A 16,779-nucleotide genomic window follows, 5' to 3' on the forward strand; every position below is an offset into this window, starting at 1 on the left:
CAAAATAGGGAGCGATGGGCATGAACGAGGAACACGCGAAACGAGGACAAGAAAACACCTATAAGCCGGCGACTCTAAGGCTGTGATCGAGACTGAAGTTTTGCATGTGAAGGCGAGTCTTCGCCTATGAGTCTCCTAGCACAACGATCAACGGCATCCAGAGCCACTTAGCGGAGTCATCATAAAGGTCTCTCCATGCACGACCGTCGACCTGACTATTTATGCTTGATCAGTGATCAGTTCGCGCGGCGTGATGTACTGCTTGACCTTGAAGTGTCAGCTTTATTTCTGCCATCAGCTCCCTATCTACAACCAGTGACCAATAAAGAAAGAACGGAAAACGTTTATTTTGTAAATTATGATATAACCTTTAATTTAAGACTTAATAGAAAATTCACTGTAATTGAAATGACATCAACAAAACTTTTTTTTTAATATAAAAAATTTTCAAAAGAAAAATATAACCGACTTCAAAAACCACAAACACTAAAAAGTTAAATTTTTTTTTTGTTTCTACATATATGTATGCATGAAGTCGAGCGAGCATAATAAAAGAAACTAGAAATCCAAGTTTGAAGCTCGCTCGAATTTGTGAACTCTGAAAATCTTTACTGGGCTGGGCTTTTCAGAGTTCACACATCTCTATAACTCTGTCATGCAGGTTCTTCTTACTACATATATGACAATTTCATACTAAATGATAATTATACATCTCACGCACGGTTAACGTTAATTTAAAAGTTAATATCTTTTAGTAAAGTTAACTTAAAAGTTAAGTAAACTAAGGGATATTAGATTGCACTATCTCGTAAATGTGAGACTTTGCAACTGTAATTTAGTTAATTTTGTAGGTACGCGTGGGTAGTATTATTCCGTAACTATGAAATTGTTTATTATATTCTAACTTAGTTCGGCCTTGCTACATAACTAACTTCAACCTTCTCGTATTACTGATATTAGTTGTTTACCTACTCTCAGTTGGAATGTTATTTTTAACATGCTTAGTCTTAACAAGTTGCACATGAAAAACTGCTAGAATTTCACAAACTTGTTTCAGCGCCGAAATCCTTAGTGGCAGAATGTTTTTGGTCATCGTTTCTGAAACGAATTGCTAAGGTGTGAAAACATTCCTGCATATGTGTGCCTTCAACGCAAGAATGAATAGCGCACTCCAAAGTAAACCTCAATATTGCTTTCTATTAATCATTATTTATCATCGCTAAACCCGAGCTTCTTGCAGTAAAAAAATGGGCCAGGAAGGTTTCAAAATTAGAAAGAAAGAAAGAGAGAAAAACGTTTATTCTTTTTAGGGTTCCGTACCTCAAAAGGAAAAACGGAACCCTTATAGGATCACTTTGTTGTCTGTCAGACAGGTCTGTCTTTCTATCCGTCCGTCCGTCGTGTCTGTCAAGAAACCAACAAGGTACTTCCCGTTGACCTAGAATCATGAAATTCACACACACAAATACAGGAATAAATCTGAAAACCGCGAATTAGTGGTTACATCATTAAAAAAAAATTAAAATGTGTTTCAATTTTCAAAGTAAGATAACTATACCAAGTGGGGTATCATATGAAAGGGCTTTACTTATACATTCTAGAACAGATTTTTATTTATTTTTATGCATTTTATTTGTTTTTGATTTATCGTCCAAAATGTTGGAAAAAATACCCGAGTACGGAACCCTTAGTGTGCGAATCTGACTCGCACCTGGCCGGTTTTTAACTCGTGCCACACCTTCACCAGTCATTCCTTATTGGTTGGTTTGGTTATCCCGGCGCCTCTTAACAGTTGAGCATTAAAGCCAAAAGGCCCCGAGTACTTACAAGAAGCGCCGGAATAAACTGCATCATGTGTGGTGTAATGCTGTATGTCTTGTAATATACTAAAACATACAGCGGTTTTCAGCCGGAACCCCGATTCGGAATTTCTGACTTTATTAACTTTCTTGAACAGTTACGCCGCCGAATGCCACCTCGTCCATTATAATAGCAAATACCAGTCGTTAGAAGCGGCAGTGGCACACGCAGATGGCCTGGCTGTGGTTGGGTATCTCCTAGAAGCCACGGATGCTCCCAACCCAAGTTTCGACAAGTTTGTCGAAGGACTGGAGCAGATAAGGAAGCCTGAAAATAGCGTGGTTGTGTCATCAGGTACGTTCCCATTTCTAAAAGATGAGATTTCTAGAAGACTGAAAGTTGTACTCCGTAAAGTGTGTAGTTGTGTTTGTGTTAGGGTATCTATCTGTTAGAAGCTACAAATGCTCCCAATCTAAGCTTTGACAAGATTTTTGACGGCCTACAATATCTTGAAAAAAGCGTAGTTATGAAATCAGGTACGTGTCAATTTCAAACAGATTGTAGATGTTATGCTATCAGGTACGTGTCCATTTATTAATCTTGTCCTTGGTAGTTTTCTTTGATTACTGAATATTATCCACCAGAAATCACGGACGCTTTCAAATCAAGCTTAACTTTCGTCGAAAGATTGTTTCGTATGTCACATAACAGGGAATCGGAATTTTGTTCGTTATTCTGTTTCTTCGTAAATATTCGAACAATTTCTTCACAGAATCCTTAGGATGGATGGACAGACAGGACGTAACGACGGGCAGCTACGTCACTTACAAGGGCTCGCTCACAACGCCACCATACACCGAGTGTGTCACATGGATCATATACGAGAAACCCGTACAAATCGGTAGTGAACAGGTAATGATAAACCTCTCTCTATTACGTATCCATCCAACTGCCTCGTTGCTCTGTGGTTAGCATGCTCGATTGTTGATGACGAGGTCCTTGGGTTCAATTTCCGGGTTGGGCCAAAAATAGTTAGGCACTGGGGTTTTCTATCGATTTCAGTTCTAAAATTAATCAAATTATGTGACCCTCATTTATTTTGTGTAGGCCTTGTTCACTTCTAATAATGAGTAAATACTTACTACAATTCCGACTAGTAACAAACATAGAATATAGTGTACTAGAAGAGGTATTATTATTTACAAAAAAAACTCCTCCTTTTTTTGAAGTCGGATAACAATGTGATTTATCGGTTTTTGTTCCGACGCTCCTCAAATGTGAAAATGTTTTTATTTTATTTTATTCCTACACAAATTAGCCCTTGACTACGATATCACCTGGTGGTAAGTGATGATGCAGTCTAAGGTCGAAGAGGGCTAACTTGGAAGGGATATGACAGTTTTATTAAACCCATACAATACCCCTTGGACGGCTTCTTCGCGGCATCGCACCGGAACGCTGGCGGATTTTCAGATTTTTAAGGGTTCCTTACCTCAAAAGGAAACAAAATGATTCTATAAGGGTTCCGTTTTTCCTTTTGAGGTACGGAACCCTAATAGGAACACTTCGTCGTGTGTCTGTCTTCTGTCGTGTTTGTCAAGAAACTTATAGGGTAGGTACTAGGTACCTACTTCCCGTTTACCTAGGATCATGAAACATGACGTAGGTCTTATAGCACAAGTAAAGAGATAAATGCGAAAACCGTGAATTTACGGTTTCATAACAAAAAAAAAATAAAGATTCGTGTTGCTGAAATAATTTACTAAATCAAATCAAAATTACGCTGTCCGCCATTAATTGCAAATTATACTGGTTTGAGATTTCTGTTACGATGGTCCGGAACCCTTCGAATTCCTTCGTCTGACTCGCACTTGACCGGATTTTTTCCTCTTTCGTCTACTAGGAACTATAACAGGTCACCGGAGAGAGATCCTTTTTCCTATCATTTTGTGAAATAGTCCTGTCGTTTTAGTTTAGATCTCGAAGAGGTTGTGTCCAACTAAATTGCAATATGAACCATTGCCTGTGCTAGTCAGATAAGCCAAAAATATTGGCAAAATTAAAATAATCTCCGCAGAAAAAAGTGATAAATAACAGTCTTTCTTCACTTTTATTTATTGCCTATCTAGTCGATATTTTTCATTGGTGTATAAAATATCTCTTAGCTTATCTACTATATTTCACCACCTAAAACAAATGGTTGCCTGAGAAAAAACTCAGGGCTATGCAATGATAAGACCATCATATTGTACAAAATACAGGATGTAACCAGAACGCTAGCAAATCTTTATTTAAGTTATTATTAAACTATTTTTAGTGATTTAGTATTTTTAAAACCCACATTGTATAGCGTGCATTGTATAAACTCGGGTCAATGCCCCACCTATGACGCGACCTTAACTTCGAGTGACCTATTTACGGAACGTTCGTTGACCTCTAGCGTTAGTATGATATTCTATCACACTTAATATTATAAAGGAGAAAGTTTGTGTGTGTGTGTGTGTGTGTGTGTGTGTGTGTGTGTGTGTGTGTGTGTGTGTGTGTGTTTGTGTGTGTGTGTGTGTGTGTGTGTGTGTGTGTGTGTGTGTGTGTGTGTGTGTGTATGTTTGTTACTCCTTCACGCAAAAACAACTGGACGGATTGGGCTGAAATTTAGAATGGCGATAGATTATACCCTGGATTAGCTCATAGGCTACTTTTTATCCCGGAAAATCAAAGAGTTCCCACAGGAATTTTAAGAAACCTACATCCACGCGAACGAAGTCGCGGGTATCAGCTAGTTTACAATATATTATGAACTTTTAAAAAATACAGATTTTCTGCTAATTTTTTGCAGTTTTTTTTGGTATCTTATCAGTAATCATCAGTTCTATCACCTGTATTTGTTTTTGCTAGCGTTCTGGTTACAGCCTGTATAATATTGTAACATATCCAGGTCCTAGGTCTTTCAGGAACTCTAGGTGCGTTGCTAGGACCTAGACACGCTAACAGAATCAGCTCTGTACAGCCAGGGATTTATGTGGAAAAAGATAATTATTAAATTGAAACCTCGAGTACCTTAGAAATAGTTATTTAATTCTTCTGTTGTTGGTTATAGATTTACAATTAAAGTTAACTCGACTAGTTACAGAGACATGAGAGATGCTTTATACTATCTCAAGGTGCTGTCCGCATTCAACGCACCTCACTATGATCTTAGGTTACTCGTCTTAATGATAAGTTACGATTTTAGGAACGTATATGTCACAATCTAGTGTAAACCATCAATTAATATAAACGTAAACCAAAATACAAAAATAGTTGAATTAGCTTCACAAAAAAAAAATTAATATGTTGGAGAGAATCCACCTTAATATCCTGAAGATTTAGGGAAACACCTGTTCCGAAAAATCAAGCTTCGCTCCGGACGCGCGGCTCATGCAGACTGTGGCCGTGTGTCATACGGACGAGCAGGGTAAAAGATGCAAGAGATTCCTATGGATTACTGGCGGTCCACGCTTCCTCAATCCAAACGTGAAGCGAGCAAAACGCGTGTTAACTCTCAAATTTCAGCGTTATTTTATAACCCAATCATGGTTTTTAAAATTATAAGGTTGTTAGGGGACCATGATGATGATTTTCTTATCAAATTGTTTAAATTTCAATTAAATTCCAAAAAATTCTTAATCACAACAACATAACAACACGCACGTTTCACCCATGTCGCCACCAAATCGTGATGGCCGACAGCCACCCGCCGCGTGGTAGAACTTTATCCTAAAACATTTTTAGCAAAACTCCCAGCCTAAACTATCGTTATCATTTTTAAAATTTGTAACTACGACATCTTCCTGCAAGGCGAATCGAAAAAAGAAAGACAAGCTGTCACACCAAATTCTTTTTCTTTTTCTTTTTTTTTTTCTGGCCCCAGATTCCTGACCACCTGTCAGTTTTAAAAATAACTCCCTAACTCATGTGAAATTTTTACAAATGTATTTTATAGATCCTTTTATAAGGAAAAGGCAAATATTTAAACAAACGTAAATTAATAATTAGTAATAATAAATAAATTCTTTTATGATGTCTGTTACAAGCATCACCAAGATGCCGAACTAGTTCCACCCGCCACGCACAGATGTCGCTAGTCGTAAGGAGATCAGTGATTTGAAGTTATATGTTTTCTTTTTAATATTTATATACAATAAATACCACACGTTACAATATCTATCACTACTATCAGATTATCTTGTTTTGGGACTATCTCATCTATGCCTCCATCTGATCTCTGCCTCTATCTCTGAAGACTTCATCACTACTCATGTTGTATACTAGTTGAAGCTTGCGTCTTTGCCTACGTAGATTTGTGTGTTTAAAAACTCTATAAGTACCTACCCATACAAAAAATTATATCGATCCGTTGCGCGTCACTCCGTTTCTACATGGTTGAAGGACCAATGCGACAAACCAAGACAACTTCAAATTTATAATATAGGTAGTGATGGGAAAGTGTGTTTGTTTGTCCTGTAATCCATCGGAGCAACGCGACGGATCGATGTGATTTTTTGTATGGATATACTTACTTAGTTAAAGATCTGGAAAGTGATAAGGTAACTTTTTATCCCAGTAAATCAAAGAGTTCCTATGGTATTTTTAGAAACCTAGATCCACGTGGACGAGGTCGCGGGCATTAGCTAGTCTTATTATAAAACAAAGTCCCTATTTCTGTTTGTACGCGCTTAGCTTAGAAATTACTGTGGGCAATCCTTCAATATTCAAAAATTCAAAAAAAGAACGATTGTTAGCTTTTTCAAAAAAACTATTTAAAATTTAAAATAATAAAACAGATATTTGACTCATTCGACGTCACACGATCGCTTCCGAGCAGCCATCTTGAATCGATTTGTATAAATACGGCTGCTTGACGGTTTTTAAGCCAGTCTCGCTCCGACTCGAGACTCAACGACTATTAAATACTTTTGTGTTTAGGTCGCCAATTTGATTGAGTGGTTGCAATAGCAATTGCGCCCCGGTCAAATTAATATTGCAGTTAGGTTATTTAAAGATTAAAACTCTTGATAAGCCTCTACGCGTTGTGGCTTATGTCCTCGCGCAAGCTTAATATGAAGGAACATTTAATAACTTATAAAAATAGTTAAATTATAACGCCCCTTTTGGTCTAAGCTAACATTTCAGAAAGTGGGATAGAATTAACGCAAAAATCCACTTAAAGCATACAAAATATAGTTCACAAATGAATATAGTTCGAAGTTAAGGGACAACCCTGGTCCTAGAATAAAATGTGTTGGGACAACCCTGGTCCACTCATCCCTTTAAGGGACAACCCTGGTCCTAGAATAAAATGTGTTGGGACAACCCTGGTCCACTCATTCAACACCCTTTAAGGGACAACCCTGGTCCTAGAATAAAATGTGTCGGGACAACCCTGGTCCCGTAGTATTACGAACAACCGTGCCCCTATTAGTATTCTGGACAACCTGGCCTAATATTTATTTTCGTCGCTCGAGGTCGAACGACCCAATTTGGATGGCCGACTGTTAGCTTTTTCAAAAAAACTATTTAAAATTTAAAATAATAAAACAGATATTTGACTCATTCGACGTCACACGATCGCTTCCGAGCAGCCATCTTGAATCGATTTGTATAAATACGGCTGCTTGACGGTTTTTAAGCCAGAGACGAGCCCGTCTGCCGTCGAGTGCGCTCGAATCGTTTGCGCACCGGCGTTCGGAGCCCGCTTACAGTCTTTCGGACCATTTTCGCGACTTGCCTGTCCGAAACTCACTGCGTCCAGCGGGGGTGGTTCGGAATCACGCGTTCGTGCTTCCCGGTCTAGTCTCCCGGTCTGCCACAAGCGGCAAGCCCCGGGAGCTGGGCCGGTGGGGTCGACGTGCCGACACCCTTGTCTCGGGCTCACGCCAGGCAAGGACCGCCACCGTTTCGTCCGCCAGCGCTCCGATAGCGCTCTCGCGTCCGCGACTCGCGCTGTGCGCATGCGTTCAAGAAGCCGGTGGTAACGCGCGGAAAGTGCTTCATGCCGCCACCGCCGCTTCCGCAGCGCCGCGCGACGCGCCCGCGCCCCATCCGCCGCAGGGTGTTCGTCCGATCATCGGACACCCTAGAGGCTATTATCGCGTCGGGCCAGGCGACTCTCGCCGCCCGCGCCGCAGCAGCCCTGCACAGCCCGGCAGTGGGCGCCGGCGAAGAGTCCTTCGCCGCGAGCCCACTCGCACTTTCGCCGGCTCCTTCCTCCCCGGCCTCATCGCTGCCGGCCATCTCCTGGCCGGCTAGCTCAGCCGACCCGCGCGCCGCCGATCCGCGCGCCGCCGACCCGCGCGCTTCCGCGCCCCGCGCCGATCTCCGCGCCGTGGCGCCTTGCCCCGACCCGCGCGCAGCCGCGCCGTCTGCCGAGTCCCGCACTGCGCCGTCCCGCGCCGACCCGGGAGCGGCCGCGTCCCGCGCTGACGCGAGCGCCGCCCCGCGCGCCGCACCCGCGCCCGCGCCCGCGACCACACCGACCGCCGCGCCGCGCGCATCGCTCCAACCCGCCGCGCCGGCGACTCTCTCTCCGTCGCCGCGCGCGCCGCGCTTCCCGGCCCCACAGCACAACATCGCTGTGGGCCGTTTTCCCTCTCCGCCGCAAAGGAGAGGAGAGAAAACACCGGCCTTCACTCCACCAAATATGCCGGCCCTGTCTCCGGAACCCATGGAGACCGCGCCGGCGAGTGAGCCCGGCCCCTCCTACGCAGCTGCTGCGGCCGCTGCAAAGAGGCCCAAGACAACCCCGTCGGGCGCTGCTCCAGTGCGCGCTGCGCCAGCGCCCGCCGCCGCCGCCACCGTCGACCCCAGCAAGGCGCCGAAGTCGAAGGCCGCCCGCTACCCTCCGCTGATCGTGGAGGTGCTGCCGGACTGGCCCACCCACTTCCGCGAGCTGAAGAGGCTCCTCGGCCACGCTCCCAACGGACGCCCATTTGGCAAGGGCGTCCGCTTCATACCTAAGTCGGACCAGGAGTTCCGCGCCATCCAGCGCTACCTTACGCAGCTGGAGAGCGCCAGCGGAATCTCCTGGTTCTGCTACTCGCTGCCGGCTGAAAGGAGCCTCAAAGTCGCGATCCGCGGTCTGCCGGCGAACACAGAGCCGGAGCTCGTCGAGGCAGAGCTGCGCGAACTTGGATACGTCCCCGAGCACGTGAGGACGATCCCCGCGCGTCCAGGCAGGCCTGGATGCCTCATGTTCGCGCAGCTGCAGCGAACTCCAGACATCACACCGGGCATATACGAGGTGCATGAGCTCCTCTGTATGCCCGGCATCATCATCGAGGCCTGGCGTGGCAGGAAGGGGCCCGCCCAATGCCACAGGTGCCAGCAGTGGCGGCACAGTTCGGTGAACTGTCACCGACCCCTAGTCTGCGTGGCCTGTGCGGGAAACCACGCAGCCAGGGACTGTCCGCGCCCCAAAGAGGAGCCGCCGACGTGCGCCAACTGTGGCGACGCGCACACGGCGAACAACGCCAACTGCCCCGTGTTCCGCAAGGAGCTGCGGAACCGTAGGGCGGGCACTGTCGCGCGCACCGCACCGGCGCGCGCCGCCGCCGCCGCCTCGACAACCGAGGCCGACGCACCCGGCTCGCTCATGGCTGCCGCCAACCAGCCACAGCAGCAACCGGGCCGCAAGCGCCGCCGCAGACGTGGCAAGCGCGCGCAGCCGCGCCAAGACACGGCGCCGGCCGCGCCACAGCCCTCTGCCAAGCGCCCGACGGCGGCCGCATCCGCGGCTCCCGCCGCGCCACAGCCTCCCACCAAGCGCCCGACGGCGGCTGCACCCGCGCCGCCCGCCGCCCAGTCCAAGCCCACCGTGGTCGCCGCTCCCGCGAGGGAGACGAAGGCGAAGCGGAAGGGCGCGCCGCGCCCGGCACCTCAGCCGGCCCCCGGCCACTTGGACTCCAGACTTACCAAAGTCATCGGCACCCTACACCAGGTTCTGTTGGCAATCCAGGAGCAGCGGGATCCAGCCCCGCTGATCCTCGCTTGCATCATGGAGCTCTGCAGCTCTGAGTGAGCTCCGTGTGGCATTCTGGAATGCCGACGGGCTTTCGTCACAAAAAGCCCGTCTTTTCAAGAACCTGATGTCTCAGCGTCGAGTGGACATCGGCCTGATCAACGAGACTCACCTCAGACCAGTAGACCGGTTGAACTTTTCGGGATACCACGTCTACCGGGAGGACCACGCCTCGCCGATCGGGACTGCTTACCGGGGATTAGCAGTTTTGGTCCGTCGGAATGTCATCCACCAAGTGCTGCCAGTACCTCAGCTGCAGACGACCTACGCACTGGGCGTGGAGGTCTGCATTGACCGCCAACCCACCCGTGTGTTCGCCTTTTACAAGCCGCCGACGAATCGCCTCGCAGTGGCTGACGTCCACACCTTGCTGGACTCGCCACTGCCCACGATTATCGCCGGGGACTTCAACGCGAAACACACGGCGTGGAATTCCAACCACATGTGTCCGGACGGCAGACGCCTCCTGGACGATGCAGACCGCCACGGGTACGTGGTGCTGGGGCCAGAGGTCCCGACGCACTACCCGTACGCCGCAGCATATACGCCTGACGTCATCGACATAGCCGTCACCTGTGGCTTGTCCGCCACGCCGACGTTAGACGTACTGGATGACCACCTCATCTCCGACCACCAACCAGTCCTCTTGACGCTGAAGACAACGCCGATGACTTCTCTTCTCCCTCCGCCAAAGCATCGCCAGGACTGGCGAATCTTCGCCGAACACATGGCCAAGCATTCGCCGTCCTTTAGAGTGGAGAGCCCTGCAGACGTCGACCGACTCGCCGAGGACCTCAGCGCGACTATGTCCACCGCGCTTCGAGAGTCCAGACTCGACACTGCAGCCATGCGAAAACCACGCCAGCTCCCATCCTACATCCAAGCGATGCTGGAGGAGAAGAGGAAACTGCGCCGGACATGGCAAAACCAGCGGTGCCCGACCATGAAGACGCGGCTCAACGCTCTGGCCGCCAAGATCTCGGAAGCGTTACAAACTATCGCTGACGAGTCTTGGCATATGACCATCGAGCGAGCCGGCGATGACTGGTCCGGCATCCACCGCCTTTGCCGCCGACTCTCCGGGAAACCGCCTCCGATTAGGCCCCTCCTGGCCGGTGACGGAACCCCACGTTACCGTGCCGAGGACCGAGCGGAGATCTTTGCGGACCACCTGGAGACGCAGTTCACACCGAACCCGACCACAGATGTGCAGCACGAAGAAGCCATCGAGCGACACTTGGAGGCATACTTCGAGTCGCCGATAGCGCCGACGGAAGACCCCGTCGTATTTTCCCCTGGACAAGTCCTTCGGATGATTCGACGAACTAAACTGCGCAAAGCGCCCGGCCCCGATCGAGTCACCAACGAAGCCCTGCGTCACCTACCCCCGCGAGCAATCGCGACGTTGACGCGGCTATTCAACGGGATACTCCGCACCGGGCACTTCCCATCGTCGTGGAAGCTCGGCCGAGTCATCATGATTCCGAAGCAGGGGAAAAACATCATGCAGCCTGGGAGCTACCGTCCCATCACGCTGCTGTCGACGATCTCGAAAGTCTTCGAGAAGTTGCTGTTGCTGCACATCACGCCTCACATTCAGCCACGCGACGAACAGTTCGGTTTCCGTGCCGAACACTCCACCACGCTCCAAGTCTCGAGGGTACTGCACCATCTCGCTGCCGCCATGAACAAGCGAGAGCGGTGCATTGCAGTATTCCTCGACATGGAGAAGGCGTTCGATCGCGTCTGGCACACCGGGCTCATCTACAAGCTGTCCACGTCTACTATTCCCCGTCGAGTAGTTAAGACTGTGGCCACCTTTTTGCGAGACAGACGTTTTCAAGTGGCGGTTGAAGACGCCCTGTCCACGGAGCGCCCCATCCGAGCCGGTGTGCCTCAGGGAAGCTGCCTGTCGCCCGTCTGCTATGGCAGATACACGGACGACATCCCAGTGGTCGGCGACGCCATGCTGGCGTTGTACGCCGACGACGCTGCATTCATAACAAAGTCGATCAAAGGACCGCACGCGGCGATCAAAATGCAGCGTGCACTGGATGCACTTCCCGCTTGGCTGAATGACTGGAGGCTGAAGGTCAACGTGGCGAAGACTCAGGCGGTATCCTTCGGGCGGACTGCCCCGCCGCCACGGGTATCGCTCTTAGGAGAGACCATCGAGTGGACGCCCTCGGCTAAATACCTGGGGGTGACCATCGATAGGGGACTCAAGATGCGATCCCACGTGAAGAACGTGGTCGCGCAGACGCGCGCCGCACGGGCTCTCTTACGCCCAGTGCTGGCGTCCCACCTGCATCTCCGTACGAGGCTGTGCGTCTACAAGACGTACGTCCGCACGCGACTCACTTACGCGGCCCCAGCTTGGTACGCGTTACTAAGCGAAACGGACCGCAAGTCGCTGCGGGCGCAGCAGTCGCTAGCGCTCCGCACCATCGCCGGAGCTCCACGCTTCGTACGGAACGCGGTCATCTCCAGGGACCTGCGCATGGAGAGCCTCGACGACCACGTTCGCCGCCTGAGCACCTCGATGTTCGCGCGCGCCGATGGAGCGCAAGCCCAGCACCTGCGGGGCATCGCGCCATACCATCGGCGTCCGCCGGACAAGTTAGGTCTGCCACGTGACCTGACTACCTGAAAAGACACCACTGCTTCCCCGCCGCTGGCTGACGGGCGCTCGCCGGAACATCGCCGGCGGGCTCGACCTCGCCGAGCCGCGGGCGTTAGCCTCACGGACATCCCACGCCGCCGCAGTAGCCGATCGCTCGCGAACATCCGCGGGCTCGATCGCACTGCCGTGCGGCCACTACCGGACATGACAATCCGGAATTGACACCCAGACCAGTGGTCCAACCCCGTGCCCCGCCCGCAGTCGCAGGCGGCGTAGCCACCACTGAAGAGGGCCATCGCCCTGACCAGTCACCCCGGGACCCGAAAGGGTCCGCGTGGACGACCTCGAGATGATTTAAGCCAGTCTCGCTCCGACTCGAGACTCAACGACTATTAAATACTTTTGTGTTTAGGTCGCCAATTTGATTGAGTGGTTGCAATAGCAATTGCGCCCCGGTCAAATTAATATTGCAGTTAGGTTATTTAAAGATTAAAACTCTTGATAAGCCTCTACGCGTTGTGGCTTATGTCCTCGCGCAAGCTTAATATGAAGGAACATTTAATAACTTATAAAAATAGTTAAATTATAACGCCCCTTTTGGTCTAAGCTAACACGATTATTCAGAGAGACGCATTAAGTGCATAATTTATTGAATTCTATTATGAATAATATGTTGAACTGATAAATGCAATAGCTAGTAAAGTAGATAATAAAGCTATCTTTTCAAGTGCATATTTATTATATCTTAACGGATTCCTTTATTGCAGTGATATCATACCTACCTACATAATTTAGTCAATCCCTTGCGCTCACGCTTACATAATACACACAACTAACAAATATATATTTAAAAAGTAACATAAAATAAATTATTCCCGCCGTGTCTACTTTAATCGTAATCTTTGAGAGTGCTAAACGAATGTAAATCAAGCTTTCACTAATGCATAGACAGTCAAATTATGCATAAGCGTTGCGGCTTTTACACCACTATGAAACGTGTACATCGCGTGGAAGATTTGTTTGCGATGGTCATTATAGTATGTTATATTATTTCAATGCTACTAAATAATATAAGTTTACTTTTTTTACCATCGGCAAAATAAATATTAAGTACCTAAGTTTCTTAAATGTTTGTGTTTTGTAGGTTTTCTTTTAAAAAAACGAAGCAAGTGAAAAAAATGTTGTAAGAAGTAAAAGTTTAATTAACGATGGTCTTTACATTTGATTAGTACCTACCTAAAGTTATGTTTGCGATGTTCCTTCTAGTAAACTACGTGTATTTGTTACCAAACAGTGCCCCTTTCTAATAACGACATTTGCTCCACAGCTGGGCCTCTTGAGGCAGTTGGAAGGCACTAACAGTTTCCCGATCGAGCGGAACGTGAGGCCCACCCAGCGCCACCCCCCGGGCCACTCGGTGATATACGTGAAACAAGTGAAAGCGAAACTATGACACCGCTGCACCAGATGCCCCAATAAATTGTATTATACATTGATGTTGTTTATTTTGCCACCCGGCTCTCCGAACTCTTAACTAACTGACTTCGGGACTGGACTGGACTGAACTGACTGAGCTTTACTCAGGTGGAATATTTGAAATCCTTTTTTAATGGGGGTCTAAATAGTAAAGAAACTCTACATGCATAAACGGTAGGCTCCCGGATCTTTTAGATGCGTGCGAAAAAGTGTACGTAAACGTATAGTTACAAGCTCAGGTTACGATTATTATCAGATTCTAGTGAGAATAACCGCGACTCATAGACTCTTGAGACAGTTGGAAGGTACTAACAGCATCTTGATCGAAATGTGAGGGCCCCACCCACCAACATCCCCCAAGCCATTCGGTGTAACATATACACGTAAAATATGAAACCTCCAACACTCCCTCTTGAATCGCACATTGATGTTGTTAACTGTACCACCCAGTATTCGTCGTGTTCCTTGCTCGGGGTCATAACCCGTACCAATAATAATTGGGCGAAATGGGACCGAGCGACCACGGGAACGGACGAAGAAAACTATACACCAAAGTCTGACCTTCAAAGTTGGTTACCCATTCAGTCGCCGACTTAAGTTACAAGGAAATGCTGAATTTTGTTTTTTCATTAGTTCCCATAAAACTTTAAAATTGATTATAAGGAACTTCATCAGGAAGTTCTGAAATACTTAAGTCATGTTTCAGTGTTAATATTCAATTTAACTTACGTACGGGTTTAAGTATATTGTGATTAACTTAAGGCAGGCTCTTGACTTTAAACTTGATGAAGAATCCTTACAGTAATAAGCTTTCTCAAGTTGTTTGTCTTAGCCAAAACTTTTGCTCAAAAGCGTTATTAGCGTACTTATTTAAAACTCATCTAGTGAAATTGTATTTCATTAAAACTTAAAGATAGCTTCATCTACTTATTAACTGCACAAGTCATGCCCGCGTGGAATGGTGCCAAGAATACTGGCTGCATTTCCGCACTGGACATGGTTTGCTCAAAATTGTAAAATGAGCCAATCTTTCGGTCATCAGATGAGGCTATCAATCGCGGTGAAATATCTCATATTTTTTTATCACTGAGAGTCCAAATGCCTCATATTTTTAGGGTTCCATAACTCACAAGGAAAAAGGAACCCATATAGGATCACTTCGTTGTCTGTCTGTCTGTCTTTCCATCTGTCCGTCTGTCGTGTCTGTCAAGAAAACCTAGTGTACCTACTTCCCGTTGACCTAGAAACATGAAATTTGGCAGGTAGGTAGGTCTTATCACGTCACACTATCACACTAAACACACTAATATTATAAAGGCGAAAGTTTGTGTGATGGTTTTAGACCACTTAAACTATGCATTAGGTACTACATCGTTTTCTTAGCGCCGGGTATCCGCTAGTATATTTTTATACTTAAATCGGTCTTCGAGTAATAAGTAGTTAAACAACTTTGTTCTGAATTCTGATTCTTACAGATGTTATACATAATATGATATGATATAATAACATCTATAACATCTCTGAGTAGGTACGTTATTCCAATACTAATAGCTCTCGAAAACTGTGGGGAATCTCTCTAGGGAAAACAACTGAACCGAGAGAAGTAATATTGAACACGAGGTTTCTCGTAACACTGCTTACGGAATCTGATTTAACCACAAATAACACAGCATAAAATATAGTAAATAATAAATATGGGTTCTTTTTTACCCGACTGCGGCAAAGCCAAAAGGAAGGGTTATGATTTTAGCAGTCCATGTTGTCGTTTTGAGGTCACTTATGGGACCAATATTCCATCTCATATATTTAGAGGACCGTTTAGTCAGTAAGAGACCCTTTAAAAGTGGTGAAACAGAAACGATCCCCTAACTGGCCCCTAAATATGCTTATGGGTCACTTAAATCTTATGGGTCGTTGGTGAAATTGGGCATAAATGTATTGTATGTTTGTATCCAGATTCTATCTGTTCCACCGTAGTTTAGTTAGCCTTAACTACTGGGCCGATTTTGATGAATGAGGTGTCAATTGATTCGTTGTAAAGGTCCAGGTGACATAGTCTACATTTTATACGAAAAATATTGACGTTAGGTCAATACCATAGGATGTTACATCAAAAAAGTGGGAGTCTCTAAAAATTTTTTTTGCTATTGCATCGAGTTAGATGTCAAATGAAAGAGGAGAAAATTCCGAGTTCATGAACATAAATGTACAACAACATTAAAATATACTAAGCGACAGAAAAACAATTTTACTATAATATTTCAGCGTTTACTAAAACGATCGCAGTCGGGTTATAGTTTTTTAACTTTATATTGTTGTTAGTTTCGGTTTCTCTTTTACATATGCTGTGGTATTTTTATGTATGTAATCTATTATTTACTGAACTAATTTTAAGTTTACGGATTGTAACTCGTTTAATACGCAAATTAAAGAAAATATTTAAACAGGTAACATTGTACAATTTTTAATAGTCAGTTGTTGCATTTGTAAGATAATAATGTAGTGTAAGTCGGACTTTCGGTTTCGGTTTCGGTTTTTAGTCGGACTCCTAACGACTTAAAACCTCACGAAGTTCCATCCCACCGCTGATGACGGAGCACAAGGGACCGAAAACACCTCGTTACTCCGCCAGCGGATACCCGCTTCAGCAGACCCACCACTGGGACACTACGTGCCCCCAAACACCGTTAGAGGCATACCGGAACCACAGCACGCCAACCAACCCGAGGACCACACAGTGAGCGACGGACTACCCCGTGTCCATCACCCACAGGTCCTCCCGAGGGCTAGGGTTCGCGGGAAGGGCAATTCCCTTTCCACGTTC

General features: G+C 46.8%; 1 long non-coding RNA gene across 1 annotated transcript; it reads left to right on the plus strand.

Annotated features, from left to right (window-relative positions):
- The first annotated feature begins 13,310 nt into the window (after positions 1 to 13,310).
- LOC123867818 lies at positions 13,311 to 13,975 on the plus strand. Its single transcript, XR_006796516.1, has 2 exons — positions 13,311 to 13,516; positions 13,807 to 13,975. It is a non-coding gene; the product is annotated as an uncharacterized LOC123867818 (long non-coding RNA).
- The last annotated feature ends 2,804 nt before the right edge of the window (positions 13,976 to 16,779 follow it).

The sequence above is a fragment of the Maniola jurtina genome, chromosome 8 (genome assembly GCF_905333055.1).
Source record: "Maniola jurtina chromosome 8, ilManJurt1.1, whole genome shotgun sequence".
NCBI lineage: Eukaryota > Metazoa > Arthropoda > Insecta > Lepidoptera > Nymphalidae > Maniola > Maniola jurtina.